The 17210-nt window shown below is 45.2% G+C and overlaps 1 protein-coding gene across 2 annotated transcripts in view; it reads left to right on the top strand.

Annotated features, from left to right (window-relative positions):
* Nucleotides 1–17210, top strand: part of CFAP126 (cilia and flagella associated protein 126) — a 216713-nt gene that overhangs the window by 108126 nt on the left and 91377 nt on the right. The window lies entirely within an intron of this gene.

The following is a 17210-nucleotide window of genomic DNA, read 5'->3' as shown; positions in this document are numbered from 1 at the left end:
CCCCAGTACACCACCCCAAGGATCGGTATCAGAAAGCGCCTGTCTTTCCCTGGCCACATGAGGAGGGTCCCAGGCCAGGTTTCTGGGGAGAAGATCAAATTCTTCACAGCACCCTGTAGGCTAATTTCTGGTGACACCACATTCAATTAATATGTTAATGAGTCCCTCCACTTTTCCACTTTTTTTTAGGACTTGACCCCTGTTGAGGCGGTTAGCATCAGGCATTGCAGTGCCATCCAGTTATACATGGCAAATAGGCAGTTGGTGATGCAAGAGGACAGCGTTGGCATCAAGGAGGGGAAGGAGAAAAAGATTTTGTTTTGTCAGCGAAAAAAGGTGTAAGATAGGAGTTTAGCCAAGCAGGAGGTGTACAAGGTTGAGACAAGGGGGGAAAGGACAGAATCTTGAGGGGCATCTACTGGAAGGAGAGCCAAAAAGGATGTGTCATTGTAGAGAGGCTGCCCAATCAAGGACAATTTCTTATAAGCCAAGGTTCGGGAGGGCTATGAGGAGACAACGGTAATCAACAGTGTTAAAAAGGTCAACATTAAATATTTAATTTGTTCATTAGTATTGCTTTTAAGAATATTTATTTTAACTGGAAAAATACAGCCAATTTATGGTATGTTTGGTGGAACTCCATTTGCTCCACCCACCGGATCGAAAAATGCTATGCCTCTACTTTTGATGTTATGCACAAGTTTAACAAACTTTTTTATTTATTTAATCAATATCTTAACTCTCAAAATTAGTATTTAATTGCATATTGATATTATATTGTTATTTTCTCTCCTTCCCTCGTGTGTCCTGTCATGTCATTTTTGTCTTTGATTTTCCCCTGTATTCGTCTCCCATTTACACAATTCTAATATGATTATTAACTTAGATTTAAATAACGCTTTTTGACTCTCTGTTTTACTTGGTTCTGCAATGTTCTTTGAATATTTGATGTACTTTTCTTAGTTCACTGATTTGTTGTTCATCATTATGTTATTATTTAAAATTTAAAAAATAATAAAACTGAAAAAGGTCAACATGGAGAAGTCTGTTAGCTAGTAACCACCCTGATGTCCAATTTGTGAGCGATGTCTCCAATACGTATAAGGAGCAAATGGAGATTCTTAAAACTAAGCTTTGCCACAGCAAGTCTCATACTCCTTTCCTAAGTCATTTGAATTGGTGACAAGGGACCCATGAGAGTCAATGTCATATGGTCATGTTTCCTTTGAAGTTGGACCTCTGAGACGTACAGGGATAATGTAATGTAATGAAATCCACAGAGAGAGTGTCACATTAACATCCTTGAGGATGCTCATGACTTGGCATTAATTCCCATGAAAGTAGCTTCAAACGTTCTCTCGTTTTTACCCACATTTTCTCACAAGACATTAGGGTTTTACTGTATTTTTACAGCAGGTTCATCTTTAGAGGTTTCTAAGCCAACTGGAAAATGTTTCTTCACAAACTGTGTATCTAATTATGCTCTATATACTGCAAGTAACTGCGTATTCAGGTGTGTTCATTGAGGGAGATGGCAGTTTACCCATTCAAAAGAAGTCAGTCAGCCAAGGATAAACTCACACATATTCACCACAAATCATAGAGTAAGGCAAATCCCTAGGTTAGAAGATGAGCGGATTGTGCCTGGCCTGGTGACATATCATGTGTCATTACATTCATGGTGGCAGTACAGGAGAAAGGGTAAGTGCACTTGATGAACAGATGCTGAGGCATTGGGATTACTCTTATAGTTTAGTTGCAATGTATTCTATGTCGAGACTGGAGGCTTGGATTATGCTTTCTCTCTTTACTTAAAACTCGAGCAGCACTGAAAACAATTAAAACCATATAAAATATGACACATAAAAAACGACATTTCCCAGATATAGTCTTTTTGTGTGTAGTCCATTTTTGATATGTCCACTAAACCACGTGACATTTTTAACGTCGCACCATGTCACTTATCCTCCTCTGTGTTCCTCTGTCCTTCCTCTTTCTTTGTCTGTCTCCAACTTTAACTTCTGCACCCCAACTGGTAGACGCTGTATTAATCCTTGGTCTTCTCTTTCCCTGTTCATGTTCCTGTATTCTTCACCTCTGTTCCTGTAGAGTAATCAAACAACAAGCTGAGGCTAGCTGTGATAGGGTGGGTAATTGTTATGCCACCACAAAGCTTCACAATTTTAATATCTCTTATGCCATATGCATTACATGTCTGTCACAAATTCTCTATAGCATATATGCATCACCTGTCACAAATTCTATATACAAAATATGCATTACATGTCTGTCCCAAATTCCATATAACGATTGCTCGGGTAGGATAATCCTTTGCCTCTATGGCCCTCATTACGACCCTGGCAGAGTGGGTTTACGCCAGCGGTATTCGCGGCGGACCCGTCCGCCCTACTACGAGTTCCCGTAGCGCCATGGAGCGTTTTCCACCTGGTTTTTCCGGGCGGAGAAATCCATGGCGCTACGGGACCTTGTTGTTAATTACGCCACCGTATTTTACGGTGGCGTAATTAACGCCTTCCCCACTCCCATTATACCCTATGGGGCAAAAATGGGAATGGGGAAGGGTAAAATGGGGAATGGGGATTTACCGCCCCGCCAAGGTCGGAATGGGGCGGTAAATCCGCCAACCCCCATGGCGGTATCGGCAGCTTTCCGCCGTGCTCCATGGTGCATTTTGCACCACGATTTCCGCCAGGGTCGTAATGAGGGCCTATGTCTTTAATAGAATATTGACTTTCTATAACGTTAGTATGGAAAATCAGTATTCTATGTCAAGAGCGGAGGCTCGGATTATGCTTGTTCAAAGCTTACCTACCACCAACGCGACATGTCCTCTATTGGTCTAAAATAAAGTGTTTAAACGTTGACTCCCTAGACCAGCCTGCTGCCTTTAGGATGTTCCAACTTAGCTCCTGCATTATATGCCTTACACGCTATAGCTCCTAAAATGGAATGTGCCCCGTAAATTCCAATGTCAATGCCTGCCTGCAGCTTACACAATCTAACCCATCTGGATAGGGTTGTCCCTGCTACGGCCTTGAATGGTTTCCTTAGTTAGATAAACAATTGTGTTACTCCCGTAGCTCTAAGAGTACCCGTCATCTTTTCGTACATTTTCAGGCACCGGACTGGACATAATTTAGGTTGGTCTGGAAAACCTGAGTAGAAAACGGTTCTGATACCTGTCTTAGTTCTCCTGTTAATGTGAAACGTGACCCCAGAAGGGCTAAAGGATCTCCTGTCTATTTCGAGTGCTCTTTCATCTGCCACTCTTTTGCAAGATATGAGGCAGAGCAGTGTAGTGAGCCTTGCCGATATTGCTTTTCTCGTCAAGTGCTCATTGTCTGGCCAGTTATTAAACATACTCAGGACTGTATTCACGTCCCCATGTCTGTGAGTATTTGGGTAGTGGTGGTCTTAAAAGTCTCACTCCTCTGAGGAGTCTACATACAATTGGGTGTTCCCCTACCAGCACAATCTCTATCTTTGGATGGCCGGCAGATATGGCTGATCTACATGTGTTAACTGTTCTGTATGCTTTGCCTTGTGCTGCCAAGGCAGCTAGGAAATTCACTATCTGCATTACATCTGCTCTAGTGGGATGTATGTGCCGTTCCACACACCAGCAACTCCACCTTGTCCAGGCCAATCTGTATGCATTTCTGGTACCTGGTGCCCACGCTTCCTCAGTGAATTTTTCAGAGTCTCCCAAAAGTCCTGCCTTTTGCCAGGCTGCCCGGAAATCGCCCATGCAATCAGTCTTAATTCCCCTTCCTGGTTCAGTGGGTGATTCTCCCCCACTGGATTCTGTCGAATTACAATTTGAGAAGGTCCAGGAACCACACCTGACTCCTCCAGTCTGGCGTTACTAAAATGATTGTTGCCTGCTGTCTCCTGACCTGCTCTACCGTTCTCGGAATCATTGCAAATGGGGGAAACGCGTATTCCTTGTCCAATCCCCACTCTTGTAGAAATGCGTCTGTTGCCTCCGCTGCTGGATCCGGCCTCCAGCTGAAGAATCGCTTCAGCTGAATGTTCAGCCTGGATGCAAACAGATCTGTCTTGCATGGTCCTCTCTTTTCCATTAAGGCCGCAAATACTGTCCTGTCTAGTTGCCAATCTCTGGCATCTCTCATGTGTCTCGAGTTCCAGTCTGCCACTTTGTTCTGTAGACCCGGGAGATACTCTGCTGTAATGCTGATCTTGTTCTCTAGGCACATGTGCCAGAAATCCTTTGCCAGCTCTGCTAGCAACCTGGACTTCGTCCCGCCCAGCCTGTGTACCGTACTACTGAGACGTTGTCCATCTTTAGTAGTACGCAACAGTTCACCTTGTCCTGAGTTCAGCCTCTCACTGCAAAGGACCCCACCATCAGCTCCAGACAATTGATGTGGAGCTCCAGTTCCTTCCCTGACCACCTGCCTCCTGTTGTCATCTCTCCATAACGGGCCCCACAGTCCCAATAGCTGGCATCTGATTCTATGATTAGGTCCAGGGATGAGCCGAATATCGCTGTCCAATTCCAGGCCTCCATGTGTCTGAACCACCACCATAGTTCTGTCCTCACCTCCGAGGAGATCGTTACTCTCTGTTCGTATGATAACCCTTTTCTCAGATGTTGGATCTCAGGCGTTGAAGATCTCTGTAATTTAGTGGCCCCGGGAAGATCGCCTGAATGGATGATGCTAGTCTCCCTACTAGTCTGGCTAGCTCCCTGAGCGATAACTCTTCTTTCTCTACTATTGAGCTGATCTCTTTCTTGATAGCATTCACTTTGTCTATCGGTAGGCTGAGCATGGCTTTCCTCGTGTCTATCACAAAGCATAGGAACTCGATTGTCTGTACTAGTTCCAAAGTGGATTTCTCCCAATGTATTAGGAATCCCAGCTCTTGTAATAGTTGGATTGTCTTTTCTGATTGTTCCACCAGTCTCCTCCTGTCCTGTCCCATAAGACAAAAAAAATACTATCAGTCTGAAGCCTTGTTCTCTCAAGTGACCCACTACTGTCCGCATTAACTTCGTAACGGCCCAAGGCGCTGATGCTAGATCAAATGGGAGGCATGTGAATTCCCACTTCTGGCCTCCCCAACAAAATTGTAGGAATCTCAGATTTTCCTTTGCTATTGGGATCGCCAGATATGCATCTTTGAGGTCTATCTGGACTAACCAGTCTTCCCTATGCAACACACGCCCCTTAAGAGATTGATGCACTCCATCTTGAAATGCCTGTATACTATGAATGCGTTCAAACGCCCCACATTTATCATTGGTCTCTGCTTCTTTTTTAACTTGACCAAGAACGTATTGTTCACAAACCCGTTCGAGGAGTCGGACAGTAGAGCAATGGCACCTTTCTTTTCTAGTTCCACTATCTCCTTGCTTAATAATTCTTCGCCCTCTTCAGTGAACCTTATAGGCCTCGGGTATTTTGTTTGTTCTGGTTCCTGCCAGAGTTCTAGATGGAATCCCTGTACTGTTTGTTCGACCCATGTATCTCCTGATAACTCTCTCCACCTTTCTAAGAACTTTGCTGTTCTCTCCCTATCGCCGGGTTCACTGCTACCACCGGGTGATTGTGTAATTCTGTGCCCAGTCTCACCTGTGTTTGTCTGTTGGCCTCTTTCTTTGCTGCTTGGGCAGCCAGATAAGTGTTTTGAATTTATTACGATCTTTAGTTGTTTTGTAGAAAGCGATTAGATAGTTTGAAATATATTATGTAAACAGCGTGTGACGCATAGGAGTTCTTGGTGGAGCGTATCCACATTCAATAGAAAGTGTTTAGTTTACATTGATGAGAGTTTGCGACGGGGCTGACTGCTCCGGCGAGTGCTACGTCCCCTGACATTGAGTTCTATTGTTGACTTTTTAACCAGGAGTTCAACTTACTGTACTGACCTATGCAGTTACTCATCTGGCTTTGGACTCTGTCCCATCCCTAGGGTGGTTCTGGAACTCCCCCTCACAGCTGGGGTAATTGTGGGCTCGTCCCTCCCCCACCCTCACACCTCTTGGCTGGATCAGTGACAATCCCCTCCTAACATCCCGTATGTCATCAAGTCCATACGCGAAGCTTTCTCCCCAAGGGTTTCTATCCCCTTTACACACATTCTCTCTTCCTTATTCTAAAGGAACTAGCAGTTCGATTGATAACATAATGCTTTGTTTCATATATGTTTCTTTTGTCAAAAAACGTTTTGTTTTCACCAATAAATACTATCCCAAAACAAAGCACTCCTCAAAAACTAATACCCTGAATAAAAATGTTATTTTTCTGTTGCCTTCCGTTTGTGCATAAGTGCTGGGTTGGCATTCCTTTACAAATGACATGATTTACTGTCAGTTGACAATGTGAAGGAGGCCTAAAATCTGTGGCATAATGCCCACATATCAGAATGAGGGGGCAAGGCAAGTCGGGCCCCGCAAATAAGAGTGACTCGTGCACACTTGCTGATTACAAGAGAACATGGCAACCAACTTCAGTCACTGGCCAAACCCATTCTTATCTTGGTAGTCCAGGCATGCTGCAAAGGACGAGGGTTCTTCAAGTTGCTCACTTTCTAAGATAAATACCCCTGCAAAGGCTGGGAAATGTGTCAGCTGCACCTTTCACTTGCAGGTATAGCTATAGACTTCACACTCGTTGGTGTCTATTTGTTAATCCTTCAAAATTCAGGGTGTTAATGCCAATTTTCACATTGGACACAATGCATACATAACGCCTCATAGAATCAATGTATGCAATAAATATCTTTCGGTTATTGACTGAAAAGACCATGGGAGCTAATGTCAAGCAATTAATTATATAACATATGAGCGGTGCAAGAGGAGGGCCTGGCTCTGTGTCAAGTCATTAACATTCGGAGTACCCCACCCCCATGTACATTTTTATGAAAAATTCGGTATTTTTCCAGTATTGTCATTTCAGTAAAAAAGTAATTCTCTGTTTTTTATTCGGTAACATCACTGAATACCCTTTGCCACCTGCTGTCTGTAATATGAAATCAAGACAAGCCAGAACCTTATTGCTCGTCTCTCTAGTGCCACCTGCTGTGTGTAGTTTATAATATCTAGATGAGCCAGAGCCTTTCTGCGTGTCTCTGTAGTGCCACCTGCTGTCGGTAGTATGATATCCACATGTACCTGAGCATTACTGCTTGTCTCTAGTGCCATCTGCTGTCAGCAGTTTATAATATTTGGAGGAGCTGGAGCCTTACCGCTTGTCTCTCTGGTGCCACCTGCTATCTGTAGTTTATAACATGTACATGAGCCAGAGCCATCCTGCCTGTCTCTCTAGTTAGGGTCTGCAACCTTTAGCTCTGAAGATGTTTTTAACTACAGCTTTCATCAGCCCTAGCCAGTATATTCAATTGTGAGGAATCATGGGAATTATAGTCTAATTCATCTGATTCACACAAGAACATATAACAACAAAAAATGTGTCACATTCTCAAACTCGTCGAACAGTAGCGACTCTGATTCGAACACTGGCCCATCTACCAACAGCAGAGGCAGAAACCAACAAAGGGGCCCATTTTTTCAGGGAAGGGGAAGACTGAGCAAGACCCGACAGCCAGGCAACCATGGTATGCGGAAGCCAATGACAGCCCCAGCCTCCGAATTGGTGATACCAATTTTCAACCTTAGTGATCACATTCTGACATCAATTGAAATCGACCTGCTAAGCAGAGGGCTTACCTTTGTACCGGCCACTAAAGCAGACCGGTTTCAAACTGAAATTGAAATGCGAAATTTATTCTGTGTTTTAAAACTCAAATATTTTTTCCGGGACGCGCAAGAACAAGACCCTAGAAAAAAGAATGTTTCGGGTTTATAACCACCCTCGTATCTCACTGCTGCTTTGTATATAACATTGGTTTACCTCATTGTCCTTTTGTATATTCTATGATGACTGCAACTAAGCTTCGAAAATTCTTGTAAATGCTGCGCCCTGATACCTTTGGGTACGCTCGCGCATTATAAATAATAAAACAAACAAACAAACTCCGTTATCTACAATGGTCTCACCTGAAATTATCACGTTTGAAAATAGAATCTTGCGAGAAGTTAATTACCTTTTCAGCACTAAAAACCCTTACAGGGACAACATGTCTAAAGCAGAAAGAGAGGCATTAAAAAATTTGGAAGCAAACACGCCTTTTTTTGGTAAAACCAGCTGATAAAGGAGGGGGTATTGTCCTTTGGGAGAGGTCCCTCTACTAGGCAGATGTCAAAAAGCATTTAGATGATAGGAAGTTCTAGAAACGCCTTACCATCAACCCTACCTCCACAATTTTGGAGGAGATTGAAAGCTTAATGACCCATGCATTAAATAAGGGATGGATTGATGAGGACGAGAAGTCCTTCTTGGTAAAACACAATCCTGTTACACCAGCTTTTTACTGCCTCCTGAAAGTCCATAAACATGCTACTAGACCACCGGGACGCCCAATGACATGACAATTTTATAATGAAAATAGAGAGGGCAAACACATTTGTTTGAGGTCTGAATAATGCCTCTCACTCTCTAATACTAACCTCACCTTCTATCTCTGCATGAAAAATAAGTTGATTTGGAAAGGTTGAGATATGAATTGGACATATCTATGTGTCAAAATGATCCTTGTATTTTATATGTTTTTAGTTTTGTAAAAATACTGTGTATATTGATTAAAATATGAATACGTTTTTCTAGTACATTGTGTACCTCTGTCTAAATGATATGACAGCTCTGTGGACATGCACAATCTGAACGTGTGAAGAGTGGGTAGCCATAGTGTGGTTTTCTAACTGTGTGTTTCGGGCCCTCATCCACATGGCCCCCTAAAAATGAGGACCTTTTTGCTCAGTTGTAGTATATCTCTTTCGAGTCTTCCAAACAACGTTCAGCAAAAAGTTCACGTTGGTCCCACTCTGTTGTGCTCAGACCTTTCACAACAAAAGTTGAACAATACTTGCACAGGGCTCCCTTCCGCAAACTTATTACACTTTGGGTCGCCCTCAGTCCGGCACAGACCGTTTCCAGATATCAAAGACTTACGAATGTGCATGGCTTTCTTTACAGACCTCCGCAGGACCACTTCAACTCAAAAGTTCAACTTTCAGCTTTTTACTCTTCTCCTTCTCTCAGGGTTAATTTTGATCACTTTGCTTTTACAGTTCATTCACTTTATCGCTACAAACAATTCACCTTTCACAGAGACTTTTGAGTGGGCTACTTCCTTTTGCTGCACCACTCCGTTACTCGGTATCGCTGGTTTCACAGCTATCCTTACTACAAAGTTCATTCACAGGTCTGCCTTTCTTCGCGTCTCATACACATGTGTGCAGCCCTCACTTGCGATATAATGTTGCAACTTCAATATTTCTTTAACACACAGCAGTCTCTCTTGTCTCTACAGTTTTCCAATTCATGAGTCAAGGCTAGCACCACAGGCTTGGCTTTGCCTCCCCAACTCTGCCGTTCACCCGGGAGGGTCGCTGCCATTCTTGAAACAGAATGCAGTCTTCTGTTTTGGGATCTGGCCTTCTCCACATGTCTTTTGCAGCCTTTTGGAAGCAACGGCCTCTTGTAGGGAACTCCTGGGGTTCTCGACCCGCTGCTCTCGTCCCTTGGTCCGTCGCTCTGCTCCAGTAGGTTTGCCTTTGCCCCGTGTGTCACTCGTGTCATGCATTGTTTCTGCTTCACATGCACCCTGTCCCCTTGCAGCATATGTTAGATGAGGTGTATGTCAGTGACATGTGCAGCTGACATGGTGGCTGTCATGTGGCAGTGTATTTCCACTGTGCATGTGGCATGCTGGGTTTCTCATGGGCCCTCCCAGAGCATCTGGGTCTGTCGGCTTGCCATTGTGGGCTGGCTGCACATTCGTGCACGGCTTTGGTACTGGCAGGGTTGTTCTTGTGTTAGGCGATGCGGCCATTTGTCACCATTGCTTTGGTAAGTGCATGTTGCATTGAGTTGAGCTACCTGTAGTCATGTTGAATGTTTACAGTTGCTACTGTATGTGTATATCAGCTTCTTCATGCAGGTAGGTCCGACATGCGCATGCTCCCTGGCCTGTATTGTGACATTGGTGCGGGAGGTGGACAAGTACAGAATTTGCATAGACTTGTCATGTCATCCTTTGTGTAATTATTTGCATCCCCCCCATTTGGGCATGTGCTTCACAGTGCATGTGTGCTGGCTTTTCTACTCGCCCACTATCCAGGTCCATTGTCCTATGTGCCTCTCCATGTATCCTGACAGTCTGCTGTTCCATAGGACAATGGCATCATGGGTGGAACCAGGGTAGCAGGCACAGCAGTGGGTGATGTACAGGTTGGGGTCGCAGGTCACCTGCACATTCAGGGAGTGGTAGTGCTTACGGTTACAGTACACTGCTTCGTGGGCTTGGGGGCCCTCCAGTGCAACATGGGTACAGTCCAGGGCAGCAATCACATTTGGCATTTAGGCAACGGCATAGATCCGTGCCTTCATGGCATTGACCTGGGCTGGGGTGGTAGGCAGTGAGATGTGGCATTGCACTTGCTGCAGGAGGGCTTCAAGCACCTGGTCCAACGCTGCACAGAATGTGGGCTGTGCCATGCCATGCATCATGACCACTGAGTGCTGGAAGATGCCAGTTCTGAGGAATTGTAGGACAGACACTAGCTTCAGCAGTGGGGGCACATCTGTCCTGATGTTGACCCTGCTCCCTATGCTGGCCTGTACTGTGGTGAGCAGCTCTGTTCTGGTCTCCACTGTTGAGGGGGTACAGGGTGATCAACTGGCTGTCTGTGACGGTTCAAGGTGAGGGCCTAACCTGGGGATCGGTGCACGCCTTGCCTGGGCTCTCCTACTCCTCCTCCAGCCCCCAACCTCCCTGTATTCCCTGTGCCCTGGCCTGGCTGTCCTGCCTCTCTACTTCCAGGCGCAGCATGAGCAGCTGCCTGCCCCAGCTCACAGTGGCTATTAGCAGCATGGTGTTGGAAACAGTGTGGTAGGGGTGTGCCTTATGTATCCCTCTGGGATGGATTAGGATTACCTGTGGCTTCATTTCAGGCACCTGTGTTCATTTACCTCCAGCTGGAAGCTGGAGGTTACTGCGCTGTCTTTTTGGCAGTATTAGTGCCGGTTTTCGGCGCTAATACCGCCGAACATGGCCTTGTGATGTGGCTGTGTTTGCGCCTTGTGTGGCCGGCTGCAATAGCACTGCCTGTAATAGTACCAGCAGATTTTACAGTCAGCAGTATTTGCACTGGCTCATGACCTGGCAGAGCGGTATTGGCAGCGCTAATTCCTTTACTGCCACTTTAAAGGGTCAGTGCCAGACTTGTGATGTGGGCCCTATGTAACTTGCAGACAAACCAATTGTTATTTTATGTTATTATGTGGGGTAAGGGCAACAGTTGAGGGGGAAGGAGAAACAGGTGTAGTTATGTTTAGTATGTGTCACCCGGTCATGTTTGCACACGCTTAAATATGCCAGGCTTTTCATCGATGCCCACATACCATTTGAATGGTCCCCTGACCCAATCTACCATTCAAAATCATCCATCTCACCCATGACATTCAGACATTTACAAGGTGCATCCTTATGTCTGGATTAACCCCCAGTTCAGGGTACAGAGTTAAATACCTTGAACCCATTTTCATCAAGATGAAAGTGCAGTATGGAATGATGGAACTGGAGGAAGGACTTGTGTTGTCTTTTTCTTACCCAGCACAGTCAGCTCCCCTGACCCACTGACTGTACATCACCACCAGTCCCACAGCTCTCACATGCCACTACACCATCTGCCGACCCTGCAGCAATCAGAGTCCCCTATGGCAGCCTTGTGGTCCCCTAGAAGTTACGTGGGCCCAGTTTCATTACCTCCACAGTACTCGCAGACCTCTCCTGCAGCCTATAACTTCTTTCCTGCTCTAGAGTATCTTGCTTACTGCAGGTTTGCATCCACATAGCTGTGAAATAGCAGTGAAATGCCTGGGGATCATCTTGACTCCTCTCTCCCTTTCTCTCCACACATCACAGACCTTGCCAAGAAGTCCAACTTTCAGCTCCACCTCCTCAGGGGCATTCTACCTTTCCTCACCTTCCCCCAGAAGCTCAACGACGCCAGAGCCCTGGTTCTTGCTAGGCTGGATTACTGCAATAGCCTCTTCTCAATCTGCCTCTTTCCTCCCTTCGCTCCCTTCAACTAATCCAGAATAGGATCGCAAGACTTATCCTTGGCCTCAAGCCAAGGGACTGCATCTCTCCAGCCATAAAATCTCTCCACTGGCTCCCGGTGGCCGCAAGGATCAAATTTAAGATCCTATGTATCATCCACAAGGCTATCTGGGGCCTGAGACCTCTCTACATCCCTAAATACCTCCCTGCCAGTGTCCTTTGGTCCCCCGACTCCAACTCTCTGCAGGCCAAACGTTTCTCCAAGCAGAGAGTGGGCGGTAGATCCCTCTCCTCAGTGGGTTCCTCCCTATGGAACGGCCTCCTTACCCCATTCAGACTTGAGCCAGATCTTCTTAAGTTCTGGAAACTTCTCAAGACTGGGGCCCGGTCCCTTCTGAGTTATACAGGGGCCAGACCATCCCCCTACTAGTCCCCCCAGCACCCCCTGCCAGCACTTGCCCTCGGGCTCCCTTCCGTGGACTAGCCCTAACCTGGTCCACCCTGTCCACCGCACTCACCCACCTTTCCCCCCTCTCTTTTGTAAGGAAGGCATGGTATCAAAGTAAAACAGACACAAGTGATCACAGTTCAAGGGTGTTTATTGAACTTTATTAAGGGTGTGATAAACGCCTATGTAAGCCTAAATCTAAGATGGGAGCAAGCTACGACCATCAAATAATAATAATGCAGTCCAAGCAGTAAAGGGCCTATACTAAAAAACCTATTGCCAATCCTTACTGCTAAGTTACACATAGTGTGGGGTAATGCTCATGAAAAAGAAAGAAGTGTTCACAAAATGATGAGTCAGGATGTTCAGGCTGTTGGCCTCCCTTCCCCATCTTGTCCGCATGGGACAAGGTGGTTCACTCGAGTATAGCACTCTCTTGGGCCACTTCGGCACAAGGACACAGTTCTGTTACAAGCATCAGAGCCTTCTATGCCCAAGTCTCTCAAGTTATCAAAAGTCTCTTGAGCCAGAGGGCCTGATTATCAAACAAACGTAAATGTTCCTTTCCAAGTATTCAAGTAGGGCAATTCACTCTTCGCCATGGATCCCCCTCAGTCGGGCTCAGATCCCTTTTACCAAATAGTCTCCCTCAGCCGGGCTCCGACCAATTACAGTTCGTATATCTATCCAAGACTTACAAATGTGCACGGGGCTTGGCTCGACCTGTTGCAGGAACACTTCGATTTCATGGTTCACAATTTTACACTCTCAGTTGGATACCTAACAGACCTTTGAATGAGCACCCACGTGGTGCCGGACAACTCTGTATATGGTATATTGGGTATCAAAAGTTCCGTCACTCCTTGGATATTCAATTATATTTGCATCGCTCATCACATATGCCTTACATTCTGTTCTTTGCAGATGTTGCCGCTCGCAACCCTGGTTCTAACACAGACCGATCTGCTATCGGTCTACCCGACTCACTGGCTGTGCTGACTTTACTGGAGCGGCTTTGCTGTAGGAGCCAAGGACAGTACCACAGCGACAATCGCTCCTCCCTGCCTCGGCTATCGATGCGGCAGAGCCCAGGGTACCTTTGACACACAATGCACCTTTCTTCAGCTTTAATTTCTGGTCTTCTGTTTCTTATTCTCCAGGGCTTGTGAAAGTAGCGGTTTTCTTCCTCTCAAAAGGTCAAGGGCAATTCCCTCCTTGCAACCCTTTCTGGTCTTGCCGCCTTTCTCCTCGTGTTAAACTGCCATCTCGGAACTGCTGCTTCTTCGTGCATTTTGCCTTGCTCACAGTGGAGTGCGCTTTTGTACTCCACCTTTTATCTGTGTGGGGAAGTGTGATCGAAGTCAGGTGTGTGTAATTATCAGTAATTACCTGACTCTGCCTGACCCTTGTGTTGGGACATGTCAGGGATACAGCTCTGGTGTTAGTCCGTTGTCGCTCACGATGAACTGTCCGTGAGAAAGGGTCGGTGTCAGGAAAGGGGGGTGGGGAGTTGAGCTTCTAGGTATCCTACCTGGTAGGATGGGGAAAAGATGTTACAGGGAAGGGGATACCACGTCTCGCCCTTCGGTGTCCCACTTCCACTCCTAGAAGACCCCTCATCCAAGTGATCCTTCCGCACTTGTCCACAACCAGGAACTGGTTCCGATAGCGATGCCCATGTCCTGGCCACCTGGATGTCAGATCCCTGGGGACCAGCGGGTGAGACACCTTTAGGTTTCTTACACTTTCCACTGGCATTTGCCATCTTGGCCCCCCCAGCACTTGCCCAGCCCCTTCCCTTTGGGCACCCCACTCCTGCACTTCTCTCCCTACCCCCAAACCGCTGCACTTACCACCTTGTCTTGTACTTGCACGATAGGATTGCCACAACGCCAATATAATCGTTTCTGTTGTTTTCTTATGTACCACCCATCCCCCTCCCCAACTTGTCTTGTCGCGCCTGGAAACACTTGTGTGTAGGCGCCATACAAATGTCCAATAAATAAATAAAATAAAATAATGTGAAGGCTCATTTTGGGGCCTACTTTACATATTTACATGTGGTTTAATGCTATTCTTAAAGATGTCACCCATGATTACTGATGCATGCTACCCCAGTTTTAACATATTTTCAAACCATTCTCCTCTTCCTCGATGTACCTCCATTTAGGGAAAGAAAGATGACTGGAAAAGCTGTTCTCAACCTGGTGACTAAGCAGTGGAATGCTTTGCCTGCTTCCATTTGTACACATATTTATTTTATTGAATTTAAGTACAGTTCAGGCTTAGCCAGTTGTAATGGGGTGCTTTAAAATTATTTTTAAGAAAGCAGTCACTTCAATTGAACAAAAGAACTAAAAGAAACCAAGCATTTGCAACACTTGCTGCCAGACCTCCATCAGCGCACAATGTAATACCCAGTGGGGTGCAGGTGCAAACGTGTCTTGCAAAGGGAGTGGGTATAGAGTTGAGAAGGTGGAAAAATGGGGTGTGCAGTCAACATTCACAGCCAGTCATTCAGCTCATTCCTGGCTCCTTGACTCTTTATATTGGTCTAGAAAAGGGAGGTAATACCCAGGACTTGTAAAGTTGGAAATGATGAGAGTAGATTCTGGGAACATAAGATGGTGCTGCTGGTGTGATAGGTCTCTTAGGACAAGAACTGTCATAGTTTCACCCACAAGTCACCCAATGTCCTGCCTCTAAAGTGTGTATCCTTGATGTTGGAAGAGCGGAATAGTCTGTTCATTACTGATCTGAGGTTTCTGTTATCTTCCTTGGGTATTTTGGGCAAAATTACCAATCTCCTCTGTAGGCTAACTGTTGTAGTCTAATAGATGTTTTCTGTTCAATTGGGAGCCAGTAGAGCATTCCAAGAACTGGAGATATGCTGTCCTGTCACTTTAGGCCCAGAAAGAGTTTAGCCGTGCTGCTATGAACCAGTTGTACTTGCTCTGTTACTTTCCTTGGCGGTGCAGAATCCATGCTATCACAATTGGCCAGATGAGACAGTACCACATTTCTAACAAGGTCAGTTTGATTGCTGACGGTGAGTAGGGAGATGATTTGAATTACAACATGGTGCATGAAGGTGTTTGCTCGTACTTAGTGTACCTACCTTGGGACAGAAAGTAAGCATGGAGTTAAAGGTGACCACAAAGTTCTTCCCTTTGCAGAATGATGCGGGAGCAGGTTCGGACAGGAACAAAAATAGGTCCAGGGCACCAATAAAAAAGTGGCCATAATGGTAGTTGCTCTTCATTACATTTTCCTATGAATTCTTTATGTAGTACCAGATGAATTCATGATAACTATGTGGCAAAAAGTGCATTTTAAGGCACACTGGGCCAATAATATTGGTCACAACTGACAGTTTTTCCATGTGCTACCTTATCGAACTGGCTCAAATTCCCCCACAAAAGTGTCCCACACTCACCCTATGGGACTGCCCATTGCAACCGCCCTAAATCCAGTCCAAGCAAGTGTGGGAAAGCTTTTCAGTGCTGATGGCTAACAGCCGGGTACATCAATTACACCGGTCTTGCCGAAAAGTAAAATTGACATTGAGTCTGATAGCCCTCCTCCATTCCTGGATTTTGATAAGGTGAACTGTTCTATTTTTGAGGTGGTTGGTCCCCTTGCATAAGCGGATCACAATATGTGTGCTCTGTTCAAATTTGGAAAGACATTGAGGAAAGGTCGAGAAGTATGGCTTATAGTCTCATATATAGGTTGAAATGCCATGTTGAAAAAATGCTCCGCTTTTTAGAATATCACAAGATGATTTACTTTCCTCCATGATGAATTGACCAATCATGACTTGGAAGGACCAGTGTTGGAATGCGAATTGGATTCAAGCAAGTGCTCTCCCATTCATCCCTTTTTTGTTTTGAAGGTGTTGCAATATGGTTGACTGTTAATATGTGGACCGGTCTAGTAGGATCAGCGATGGAAATTGGGAATTGTAATGGGATTTTAGGAGCTCCTCCTTGATGTCAAGTAGTGTAGTTTCAATACCTCTAGCTGGTCTGAATAAGGATTGACGATAATAAGAAACAAGTTTTCCTTGTTGTAAAGTTGAAGTTGTTGAGTCACCACCATTGCTAGGATTTTTGCTTCCATTAGAAGGTTTGAGATCAAGCAGTATTTGGGTTAGTCATTGATGCCCAACTAAGGGATAGTGTTTTATATATTTATTATATTTTTAGTTTTCCAGACACTAGCCTGAACAGTAACAATAAGTCATAGGGGCCTGTTAGGATTGATGCAAGGATCGATATATGGTCCTTGGTGAAGCTAGTAGGCCATTGGCATCTTTGCACTGAAAATGCTTTCAGGCCACACACTGATTTTATCACTTCAGTCCCCCTATTTCTATTAAAGCTAGTGAAGGACGTGTCAAGGATGGTGATTGCAGCATGAGAGACCTCAGTATTGAAGGTTCATTCATTGTTTTGTTTTGGATAGCTTCCGATCATTGGTGGAAAAGGAAGCTATGTCCTTGTCAAATTGAACTATTCATGAAATCGCACTTGCCTGAAAATCCTAAGGAGTTCTGTTAGTCAAATAAGTAATACTGTTGTAGTACTCT

Source organism: Ambystoma mexicanum, chromosome 1p (assembly GCF_040938575.1).
Source record: "Ambystoma mexicanum isolate Mex_15411 chromosome 1p, UKY_AmexF1_1, whole genome shotgun sequence".
In the NCBI taxonomy this organism is placed as follows: domain Eukaryota; kingdom Metazoa; phylum Chordata; class Amphibia; order Caudata; family Ambystomatidae; genus Ambystoma; species Ambystoma mexicanum.
This window is presented reverse-complemented; position numbering and strand designations above follow the sequence as displayed.